This window comes from Lissotriton vulgaris, chromosome 11 (genome assembly GCF_964263255.1).
Source record: "Lissotriton vulgaris chromosome 11, aLisVul1.2, whole genome shotgun sequence".
Classification (NCBI taxonomy): domain Eukaryota; kingdom Metazoa; phylum Chordata; class Amphibia; order Caudata; family Salamandridae; genus Lissotriton; species Lissotriton vulgaris.
Genome location: NC_141699.1, coordinates 942137222 through 942150162, shown reverse-complemented (window position 1 = coordinate 942150162; position 12941 = coordinate 942137222). Strand labels below are relative to the sequence as shown.

Genomic DNA, 12941 nt, shown 5'->3' with positions numbered 1-12941 from the left:
TGCCATGTCGACCTGGCAATTGCACCCACTTGCCAGGCCCTAACCTTCCCATTTCTTACATGTAAGACACCCCTCAGGTAGTCCCAAGGTACCGCCATATGCAGGGTGGAGTGTATGTGAAAGGTAGGACATGTACTTGTGTGTGTGACATGTCCTGAAAGTGAAAGGCTGCCAATTTCGTTTTTCACTATTGGAAGGCTATCTGTCCCATAGGATAGCATGGAATATGATTTGTAACATCTTACAAGTATAACTTCTCAATGGGACAAGATTGAGAAGTGAAGTTTAGGTTCTCAGAATTTAATAACAAATATTTTAGTGAAGATGGTTTTTAAATTATCTGTTTGAAAATACCACTTTTAGAAAGTAGGTATTTTCTTGTTTAACCATTCTGTGTGCCTGTGCCTGTTTGTGGATTGACTCTCTGTTTTTGGAGTGACACGGACTGGGGATGTGCATTTACTGTAGACAGCCACTGGGGGGTTGAGGTGTGCCTGGCCCTTCTTGGATGACTCAGAGCTGAGTTGAATAGAACTTGGCTGCATACAGAGTCGAGGGATGAGTTTTAATTGCTCCTGAATAGGGCCTGTCTACCCTGCACAGTGCTGTCTCCACCCCCTGTGGTCATACTGCACCAGTGAGGACAGAACAGGTTTGCAATGTTGGGCTCAGAGACACTTGCATAAAGAAGAACAAAGGCAAAATGGGTATAAGTAGTGAGCCTTAAACCCCAGAAATTTAGATCACTTCTGGACTCAAGAGGAACCTTTGCCAAGGGGAAGAGCTGGAGAGCTGTGAGGAGGATTACTACCCCTTTGCTCTGTGCTGTGCAGGGTTGGCCTGCAGTTGTTGCTTCTGCCAAGGAAAGGTCAAAGACTGGAACTTTGTTGAGAAACATGCTTGAAGAAAAATCTCTAAGGGCCTGTATGTGCTGGCCTCCTGTTCTGAAGTCTCGGGCACACAAAGACTTCACCCTCAGCTCTCCTGAACCCCACAGCTGGGAGTTCTGACCTGCCAAGAGGTGCCTGTTCAAGTTTTGGGACTCTGGAGGTTGTTCCTGCTGTTGAGAGCTGGGAGAAACTTAAGAGTAGCAAGAAAAGCAATCTCTGACGCCATCAGTGACGCTGCGACATGCACCGAAGCCTGGGCCACCGCTCATGAAGTACACGATGCACCGCCCAGTCTGCACCGGAGCTCTGACACTCTTCAACACCTGTCGATACCTGTTGATATCAGCATTCCCTTATTAAAGAAAACCCCTGTGTCCCTCAGAACCTGGGTAGTTAATGGTTAAACAAGGATTGGTTCTGTCGGGTAGAGCGTGGGTAATTTAACAAAAGCTATTAATGCCTGTCAAAGTCAATTTATCGTGCAAATGAGTGACAATAGTGAATAGTGATCAAGGCGCTTGTCAAAGGCCCAAGATTTTAGGATTCTGAAGGAAAAAGAAAAAGCAAGTATCTCTAGGTACTAACTAGTACCTGGCCACCAGAAATACACTTGTATATATATGTATATATGGAATTTATTCTTCACTGTATATATTTCTTCACTACTTGATCCCTATTCACTATTGTCACTCATCTGCGCTATAAATTGACTTTGATAGTCCATGTACGCAATGTATGTAATTTTTGAATGAACTCAATTCAGATAAATACATAGTACAACCATTTGTTCTCAGGCCCTATTTTCATTCAATGCTAGGTCCTAGAATTGTGTGTGCTAAAGGGCTTTCTTTGTAGACAGCATTAATAGCTTTGTTAAATTACCCACGCTCTACCCAACAGAACCAATCCTTGTTTAACAATATCAGCATTCCCAACACCAGAGCTCACACTGACTCCGTCATCGCCTGAGCCCGCATCCTGTTATTGTGGCGCCAATAACCGCGGGGTGACTCCATGAACTCGCCGACTACGCACTGCCTCACCGGAACCGATGCCTCACCGCCGACGCAACTGACTTACCCTGTCCTGGATTATACACATCGCCTCCTACCAGACACGATGCCTCGACTCCCCGTGGCAGCCAGGGAGCCAGTCACGACCTCGGCAATGACACTTCAGCAATGACCCCTCACCTCCGCGACGCCATGCATCGTCATAGACTTCGTTTTCAAAGGTACTGTTTGTTTGGGGGTTCAAGTGACTCCGTGCCTGATGCAGAGCACCTCACGGTCAGCACCATACTTTGGATTTATTGCTGCCACAACGTCGTAATCGCACCAGGTGGAACTATTTGTTTCTACAATCTGCATTTTGGAAATAACAGTTTTGAAGTGCCATTATGCTACATGTTCGATGTTTGTAGTTTTGGTCTTGTTGAGTTTAGATAAAGATACTTTATTTTTATAAACTGGCGTGGTGTCCATTTGTGGTCTTATCACTGTATTACTGTGTATTGTGCTTACAAATACTTTACACATTGCCTTTGGGATAAGCGTGTCTGCTCGTGCCAAGCTATCAAGGGGTTGAGCAGGGGTTATCTAAAGATTGTATCCTCCTTACCCTGACTGGAAGTAACGATCACTACTTGAACAAAGGCACTTACCCTTGCCAACTAGAGGCCTCTAGTTATAACAGTCCACAATAAGATAAATGTGTTGAAAGATCCAAAACAAAGATTTGGAAACCCCGTTTATGCCCACACCCACATTGGTAGAAGCATTAAAATACAGCATCACTCCACTTATTGAGCTAGCGGAGGCCTTCTTTTTAGCAATGTATTGCTACATTTACGCTAACCAGATACCATTCTTCGAAGCCCTGTAAGCACGCCTCCAAGTGTGCCCTGTAACGGAAAATAGTGTTTTGCTATTATGAAAGACTAAAGAAATATTTACATTATACTTGTGGAAAAACCAAAAAATGTTGAAGGAGGGGAAATGCTTTGTGGTAATTTAAAAAGGAGGTGGTGGACTTTGTTATTTTTAATGAATCCCATTGTGTGTTTATGCTCAGAGTTGCAGTTTGTGTTGGTGAATTATGACCTATCGGATAACTTTAAAACACTGGTAAAAAGGCATGTAGTATACAATAGGAATTGGAGCAAAGGCAGCAGTTCAACCTTTGGGGAGAATAGGGCTTTGGAGCTAAGCATCTGGAGAACCTTCATTACACCACCTTGCTGCATCCAGAAATTCTCATCAGGAGCTAGACATCTCTGAGCCTAAGGAAGGCACTCCCTCTAAGAGCCCCTGAAAATGTCAGCACTGTATTTGATATTGCACAGTTAGGAGGATAAATGTGACTCTAATCTAATTCCCTGAAGTGAAACTCACCTGAAAATGGTTTTAAAAGATCACAACTTTGGAGGGCGACATCAAGCTGATGAGTTTGCATAAAGACTGGGTTGAGGGCCAAGTAAGATTTCATTGGTTACTGGCAAGAGTGTTAATATGCCGAAGTCGAGAAAACATAGCGTGAGAAAGACCAGCAATTAGATCCCTCTGCGGAATTCATAAATATTGCCTTAAGAGTAACTATAGTATTGGCAGCCGTGTTCTTGCTCAGAACTAAACCATTGCTACCAAGCTGTGCCCACCTGATGTGCAAAGCCTCACTCTCATGCCTGGCATCACAGAAGAGAATTTTCGGTTAGCTTACTCTTCAAAATTGACATTTTTGTATCAGTTTGAAGGTCGAGTGTGCACTCTTCTTTAATTTCAGTTTCTGCCCCTGCAAAATGTATTTGTTTCAGTTTCCTCACATGATCTCCATTTGCGTCCTGCGTATGAACACTTAGATTTGAGTTTGGTACATGTGTACTTATGCTCACAGAGACCATGGGCATCCGCCTATTGACCGCCGTGATTAACATATTATTTTTCTTTTTGTTAATAAAAATGTTCAGACTTCTAAGACGGGCATGAGTGCAGGTTACTTTCACAGCTCTTTAAACAGCACTCCACAGAGGGACTCTTCTGCATAAACCCCAGCACTCTTCAACAGAGTACCTAAGCTCAAGAGGGCATGGTGCTCACTAACATTGTGCTCCCTCCATGGAGAGTGTAAGGCACAAGCTTTGACTGGCTTCAGACACATCAGACATGGAATGAGCAGGCTGCCGGTAGCCTCATGCCTTAGCTAAATTGAGGAAACAGAAAATTTTATGTAGCCAGTGTGTCCCCCACTCGCACCCTATCCTTGTACCTATGCTCCATGTATGACCATGTTATCATGTAATTCCTTTTCCGTGCCTGTAATAATAATGCCTCTGCATTTTCGTTTAATGTTAGCATGTCAGTTATTAGGCCCTCCATGAATGAAACGTTAATTCTGCACTAAGGCCTACGTTGCCAATGCATTTACATGGTACACGTTTAAATATCGAGAAGCACACGTTTTTGTGGCCCAGCCGAGCCAGGCCCTGAATTCAGGCTCCGAGCCTCTTCTGACTCTGAAAGATGCAGTTTAGGTATGCATCCCTGACCTCTCCCTTACTCCCTGCTCAGCCGAGAGGTGCCCGGCCTGGCCTGCCTGCCTGCCAAGACGGTATTTTGCCTACAGTTATCTGCTCAGCTCCGTGAAAACACATTCCAGTCTAGTGAAAGAGGTAAACATATTCAGCCTGCAGAGCATAGGGCTTAGCCTTCCTGTCTCCATGCAAGTGATTTACTGATCCCGTTGCCATAGTAGGCCCATGGCCCCACGCAATGCACGAAGAAATATATGCACACACTAGCATTTAGTGATGAACAGCTTTTGCTCGAGAGACCTTTACTTCAGACAATACATCCTCCAACACACAAGATATCAGATATGCCAAAGATACAGGTCGTTCTGACATCCCAGACTCCAGACTCCTCTACTAGTGCTAAAGTCAGCCCCCCAGCTCTCCCCAGTTACACGTCAATTCCACGTCATGACCAGTTGCGCGCACATGTAGGGTAAAGGTTTCTGCTGACCCTGCATACCTCCTCTATGCATCCACCCACCTATGACACACCTATGACTCATCAAGTGAACACCCACGTGTACGCCTTTTTCACGCCTTCTTTCACTTGCTCCGCCTGGAGCGTTCCGCCTTCTCTATTCATTTCAATTGTATGGTTTTACTATATATAATGTGTTATGTGAATAAAACGTTAAATATCCCTTCCTGAACCTTAGTGGTGATGGAACCCGATTCTCAGTGACTCGAGTCATTTGAATTAAAGCCCTTTTGACTCAGATACCACGGACTCTGCCTCTCATTTATATGAGCTATCCTTATTCCTTGTTAATGTATAGAAATTATGCCCGGGTAATTTTATTTACCACATTAATTTGGTGCCCGAATAGGGACTAGTCCCCTTGCCCACGCGCCGGCGATGTAAGCGCAGCTCCCCGACCCCTTCTATAGCCGTGACGGACTCTTTATGTGCACATCCGCTGGTTTTCCTGCCAACTCCCTCAGGCCCACGGAGGAGACGGAGACTGCGACCAGGCATCCACACGAGGCGGTGAGGATTGTGGACCATCCCGACCAGAGCCCAAGCCGAGAGAGCAAGGTCCGAGGTATCCCGAGGCCCACCTGTTCCGAGGCGCATGCGCAGCAAGAAACCGTAGCAGTCCAGTCCAGTATCGAGTTTCCGAGGCCTTCAGTTTTGCTTCCCGGTGAGTACCGTTGTTGGGAAACATATAGACGGGTTCATTTATTTGAGCCCGGTCAAGACGGGTCTGGGTACACCGATCCGGTAAAGACGTGTCCATTTAGGTGGATGCGGTAAAGACGTGTCTCTTTATGAGACCGGTATGACTGTACTGTTCTAGCAGTGCATCCAGTACTTTATGTTAGGATTTTTACGATTGTGTTTTCTCTATGTACAAGTTGGTATCTGTTTCTCATGTTTTAATGCTGTGGTATGAATGATTGTTTACAGTCTATTATTGTGCTTATTGTGTTTTCGTTCAAGCTAGTTCAAACATGCCACTGTTTTCGAAATTACGTCAGATAGGAACCAGGAAAGGGATACTCGAAGAGGCAGTTCCCGTCCCGCCTAGGGACACTCCTAGACATTTTATGTATCACAAGCATGGCCTAGATGCCATACTGTATTTTGATTTATGGGTAGATTACACGAAGGATCTGGAAGCGAAGTATAGATGGCCTGTCGCGGGGACATGGGATGCTGATTGCATTATGAGAGTAGAGGAAGCACTGTGGAAAAAGAAGGCTAGACAATCCCAGAAAGATGCCATAGAGTTGTGGCGTAAAGAAGCGCATAGAAGAACAGAGAAAGAAATTCAGAAAGCAGAGAGAAGTAGAGAAGCATCAGAAAAAGCCAAGGAAAAAGAGCTACAAGAAGAAGGTGAACGGGTTAAAGCAGAACAATTAGATAGACAAAGAAATGCCCTCATTAGAGGCATGTATCCCCTCCTCGCCGAGGGCCTACCTAAAGTGATCCCGGAAGTACCCAGTAACTTGCCGCCACCACTGATCCCGACTAAATTCCGTAATCATAAACAGACCGCAGCTGACATTTTTCTTTCCTCCTATTTAGACGACGCTGCTCCAGAATATGTAAATGAAGATTTACCTCCTCCCAACCCTACTAATCCGCCTGCCACCCTCCCTACCAATCCTTTTCACTCATCAACCCGTATTACCAGCGGCAGCGCTGGCAGTGAAAGCCGACTCAAGCCTAGGCGACTCAAGTCAAGGAGCATCGGGAGGGGGGCCCTCTAGAGATATACCGCACACCCCACCACCAATAAAACGAACACTACGAGATTTAGCACTACAGCACACGCCAAAACCCATGACATTAGCAACCCTTAGACAGTCCCTCACCGTTTGTATATATGATCCAGTACCGGGTGAGGGCACAATGCTCATATACTCAATACGATTAAGACGCGTTGCAGACTATTTGATTACTCTACCAGGTATGAAGGACCATTTAGACAGAATATACCACTTCATTAGAACGGGGGAGAGACCTGAAAGTATACACGAGGCCATGGCAAATAGAAAAGTGGAGCTTCAACGCATGCTCTTACAGTTTTTGGTTAATTGTTTGATCAGGGAACGAGACAAGCCAGATAAAGAAGTAACTAAAGGTATGACGAACTGGAGTAACAATATAGCTATTGGTAAACATGACACACAGAATAGAGTAGAAAGCATGTACAGGAAAGTTCGTAAAGAAATTCTTGATATACACAAGAAAGAACAGGCCGAGAAACAAGCCGAGAAAGAGGACGACGAAGTCTCGGATGAGGATGACACAGTAACAGAGGAAATAAATAAAATGAATTATGTAGGTAAAGCCAGACCGTTTGACAGACCCATAGGCCTAGATTACAATAAACGTTCCCTCTCTCCAATACCAGAACGATATTCCCTCGAACCCCTATTCCAAGCTACTGAACATGCTTTGAGAAAACGAGTGGGGAGTAGTGAACTTAGTACTATGCATGAACAGGAACTAGCCCGGTCAGCAGTACAATGGGCCTGTAATTCTAACATATATAAGGATGACATAGTAGCGCAAACATTTCGGAGTCTTCCTCCGGAAGAACAGCGTTTAGCTGGTATTTACATGATTCAACATCTCATCACATCGTATGAGAGTCAGCATTCTGATCCAGGCCCCTTGTATAAAATACTGGACGATCTACTCCTAGCAAGATGGAGAGGCCTAGGCACCGAATTAATTAATGTCATTCTAGATCAACGACATAAGTACTTGACTTTTCTGACCCCGCACTTGATTCCTGCCCCACATCGAGAAAGAAAGACCTTCCATATAGACAGACAGAATCCCCTACGAGAGGTTCATCCCGTTAGAACTACAGGGGGTGCACTTCAACGAGTATACGTTTACACACCCTTGACGAAAATGGAATTATTGGAAATGAAAAAATTACTGCCCTGTCATGATAAAGACCCAGGGGGGTTCCACTGTGAATTAAAGGACATGCTCCGCATGGGGGAGTACACCTACGCTGACATGATTAAAATGTTGAAAGTACTGTTACCAGCAGGCATTTACGAAAAACTTAAAGAGAAAGAGTGGGAGGTGGGAGAGAAAAAGATTAACTGGACAGAATTAGAAGATGAAGATAATACACGAACCCCTGGTACTGGTCTTGGGGACAAAGCTAAAGAACTACCCGAGCTATTAATACAGGTTTTGCCGAGATTATTGACTACTAAAAAGGAAGATTGGGATGCTATTTCAGCCTGCAAACAGAAACAAGATGAAGACACTAGTGATTTTTATTCTAGATTCGAAAAATGTTTTCTTATTAATAGTGGCCTGAAGACAAGTAGTGAATCGTACCCACATCTTTTTGTGAGCAAATTAGTAGAGAATTCCTTACCCCAGATCAAAAATAGAGTACTGAAGGTTGAGAGTACCTGGCAAGCAAATAGTCCTTCCCAAATATTACAAATGTTACAGTATCACCAGAACCGAATTAGAGAAGAACAAGAACACGAAAAGAGACGCATGAAAGATACGAAAAGGAAAGTACTAGTTGCTCAATCAGTTCCAGCTGATGGCCAGAAAAAGGGCGCGGCACCTGTCAAAGGGAACTGTAACTACTGTAAACAGCCAGGTCACTATATTAATGAATGTGCTGTCCTGAAACACAATATAGCTACAGGCAAGACGAAAGAAAGACCGCGTCCTCCTAGACAGGATCACATCCCGCAGAACACGCAAACGCCACAGAACCCGCAACAGACAGTAGCTGTACCCCAACCCATTGCTGCCACACAACATGTCACGCAACAAATGTACCAGTATGCACAGTCAGACTACCCAGACTATCAACAGTACTCATGAAACAGCCTAGAGAGGGAGGTTGGCTTGCCCCTTATTGAGGTTCCTGTAGATCAAGAGGGTCCCTATGTACATAGTCATGTATTGGGGAAAGACAGAAAATATCTGATTGACACAGGGGCGAGCAGAACTACCATCAGTCATGACGAGGTTCCAGGGGCACCCCTCTCAGGCTCACAGAATATTTCCCTGGGATTTTCAGGAAAGCCTATTGTTAACGAAGTGTCAAAGCCAGTTTCCCTAGGTGTTGGTCCGTTGTCCCGTACTACAGATTTGTTGCTTACTAAATCGTGTCCAGAAAACTTGCTTGGTATAAAGACATTGAAAGAATTAGGAGCAGTGATTTGTTGTTCTCCGGAAGGAGTGAGATTGTTTTTACGTGATTTTAAAGGACATTATGTGTTGAGAGATTTTGATCCTAGACTCCAGAATGTACCACAGCATTTATGGGCACAAGGTCCGACTGATGTAGGTTATATGCACATTACACCATACCGTGTCACACTCAAGCAAGGAGTTGTATTACCACGAATCCGACAATACAAGTTGCCACCTGATGCTGTAGTTGCATTACTGAAAATTGTTGACAAACTGATTGCACAAGGAGTGGTTGTAGAAACTGACTCCAATGTATGTAATTCTCCTATCATTCCGATTCTTAAACTAACTGACCCAAATGCACCACCGGTCTACAGATTAGTGATTGACCTCCGAGAACTGAACAAATGCATAATACCCCAGTACCCAGTGGTCCCAGACATTTCTTCACTATTGACTGCAATTGACTCCGAAGCGACGTTCTTCACTGTGATTGATCTCAAGAACGCCTTCTTTAGCGTCCCGATTCATCCCGAGAGCCAATACCTCTTCGGATTCTGTTTAAATGGCGGAAGCTTAAAATTTACGAGGGCTCCTCAAGGGTTCACAGAGAGTCCTAGTATTTACAGTCAAGCATTGAAAAGACAACTAGATAGTATTCACATGCCTACTGACACTGCCCTGCTCCAATACGTTGACGATCTTTTGATTACAGTCCGAACAGAACGAGACTGTGAACGTGCATCACTGACAGTCTTATACTTCCTGGCAGAAAAGGGGCACAAAGTGTCCCCTTCAAAGCTACAATTCTGTGCCCAGCAAGTGGTATACCTTGGACACTTGCTGTCCAAGAGGGGTAGACAGTTGACACCTGACCGCATCCAGTTAATTGCACACCTTCCACAGCCCAAGACACAAAAGGAAGTACGGGTCTTCATTAGTCTCACTTCTTACTGCAGACAATGGATTCCTCAGTACGCATATCTAGCCAAGCCACTCATACAGTTGACAACACAGGAGGCAGCGACTTCGACTGTCCTCCCTTGGACTCAAGAACATACACTTGCATTTGATGAATTGAAGAAAGCTCTATGTCAAGCACCAGTTTTAGCGACACCATGTTACAGCAAACCTTTTACACTTTTTGTCACTGAACGCAATGGCTCAGCATTATCTGTTCTCACACAAGATCAGGCAGGAAAGCACAAGCCTTGTGCTTACTTTTCTAGTACATTGGATCCAGTGGCCCAGGCTCTGCCTGCGTACCTAAAATCAGTTGCCGCAACGGCTCTAGCAATCAGACAAAGCGATTCTATAGTGTTAGGACATCACCTGACAGTACAGGTTCCACACTCAGTGGAAGTTCTCTTGAACAGGACACAGACACAGCACCTGACTATAGCAAGACTGACAGGATATGAACTGACATTGTTCCAGCCACACATAGAGATCAGACGTTGCAATACTCTAAACCCTGCTACACTTTTACCCTCGAGCACAACAGACCCTAAACCACATGACTGTGTGGAAGTAATTAACACAGTGACGAAGCCAAGACAAGACTTGACAGACATTGCATTACCCGACCCAGACCTGACACTTTATGTGGATGGTTCATGCATGAGAACAAGCACAGGAGAGTTAGTGGCCGCATATGCAGTGACTACCGATACTGAAGTCATAGAGACACATCGTATTGACACCCTGTCAGCCCAAGCAGCAGAGCTCATCGCTCTGACCCAAGCCTGTATACGAGCCAAGAACTTGAAAGTAAACATATACACAGATTCACAGTATGCATTCGGAGTCGTACACGACTTTGGAGTCCTTTGGCAAGAAAGAGGTTTTCTGACCTCTCATGGGGCCAAGATTCAGCATGGTCCCCTCATTCAAGCTCTGTTAGATGCAATACACTTACCTACAGCCATAGCCATCATGAAGTGCAAAGCACATACTAAAGTCACTGACACTATTTCCCAGGGTAACGACCTGGCAGATCGAACAGCTAAACTTACAGCTCAGACTCAAACAGACATTCCAGCTGACACGACAAAGACTGAAGTACCATCACTGACAAATTGCATGACAGTCAGGGATCCCTCACAAGATGTACTCGACATACAGACACATGCCACTCCAGACGAAATCAAGAAATGGACTGAACAAGGAGGGGTCCAGACAGATCAGGGATGGATGACGAAAGGCAAAGCCACGTGGTTCCTCCCTGACTCCATGGTTCAAGCTATCATTAATACAGCACATAGTCCAGCACACTTAGGAGAAAAAGCCATGTTAGACAGTATACAGAACATCTGGTTCAACAAGCATTTACGTGCAGCAGTGAAACAGAAAGTGCGTACCTGCATGATCTGTTGTCAGTTCAATCCAGGCAAAGGCATTCCCGTGGAACAAGGTGTATTTCATCCTCCTGACCACCCTTTTGAAGTCCTCCAGATGGATTATATTCAGATGGACAGATGTCGAGGATTCAAGTATGTCCTCGTAGTTGTATGTGCCCTATCTAGATGGACAGAAGCGTACCTATGTCCCAGATTACACTGCTGTGACCACTGCCAAGCAGTTGGTTCAAGAATTCTTCCCGCGATACGGCTTGCCCCGTGTCGTGTACTCAGATAATGGACAGCCATTCTCTTCTGAATTGATGAAACAAGTATCTCTTCTGTTAGGGTACCAGTGGAAATTCCATTGCGTACGACACCCCGAGGCAGCAGGTCTCGTCGAGAGACACAATCAGACACTCAAAACCAAGTTAGCGAAGGTCTGTGCAGAAAAAGGCGTGGATTGGATGGTAGCCTTGCCGGTTGCCCTCTTTTACATGCGTATGGTAGCTCATTCCAGAACCGGACTATCCCCGTACGAGGTGGTTTTTGGTAGACCGCCGAATATGTGGGGTACGCCTATGCCAAGAAAAATTACTGATGTCGACAGTACTATGCTGACAGATTACCTGGCTTCCTTGATGTCTGCACTCCTTTCTTGTCGTTCCCAGGTTGCCGCTGCCTTCCCCGACAACACCCAGGTGAAGAATCATGAAATTGTTCCGGGAGACCTGGTGTTTGTCCGAAACTTCGACCGTTCAAGCCCTCTGGAGCCCCGCTGGCGTGCACCTAGATTGGTCTTGTTAACAACGAGGACTGCCGTCAAGGTCGAAGGAAGAAAAGGCTGGCTCCACGCCCACCACGTGAAGCGTTTCCATGGACTTGGTTCAGTAAAAGACTCTGAGAATTGTTCAGAGAACATTGACTCTAAACTCCCTTTGCTAGAAAAGACTCCGCAACAAGAATATAGACAGAAGTTACGGTCTAGTAAGTCAGACAGCGTTTAATTGTTTAAGTCCCCCTCGGGTGAAGCGGTTAGACAGGTTCCTGACATGTATAAGATCGTAGACCCAAATAGTCAGAGAGATAGGTGGAAACAAATGAAAGAAAAGTATTGCAAAAACTTACGCAGTAGATGCATAGTAACTCTGATCATTATGTTTTTTCTAAGTATATCAATTATATGTATAAGCTTGACGCTACATGTTTTCTTTCCTCCTCTTGGTTCCCATATACATTCTTCCTTCAATGACACTGTAGAGCACACATTCAGTGACCTGCCACCTCATGAACTATCCTATCGACTAGCACTGCGCAACAACACTTTTATTCGTATGTTACACTATTCTTTCCAGACCAGCAATGTAACGAATTGCTGGGTATGTGGCCGACTCCCACCTTATCAGAAAATGACGGGAGTTCTGCCCCTTTTTCCTCATCCGTTTTCGCACAATGGTTCGTGCGGAGCATGGTTTGCTTTAATGTCATCACTAGACAGTAAGTCCACA

The 12941-nt window shown here is 45.0% G+C and overlaps 1 protein-coding gene across 3 annotated transcripts in view; it reads right to left on the bottom strand.

The window, feature by feature from the left end:
- Positions 1 to 12941, bottom strand: part of LOC147683718 (uncharacterized) — a 665741-nt gene that overhangs the window by 15668 nt on the left and 637132 nt on the right. The gene's annotated exons all lie outside the window — the stretch shown is intronic.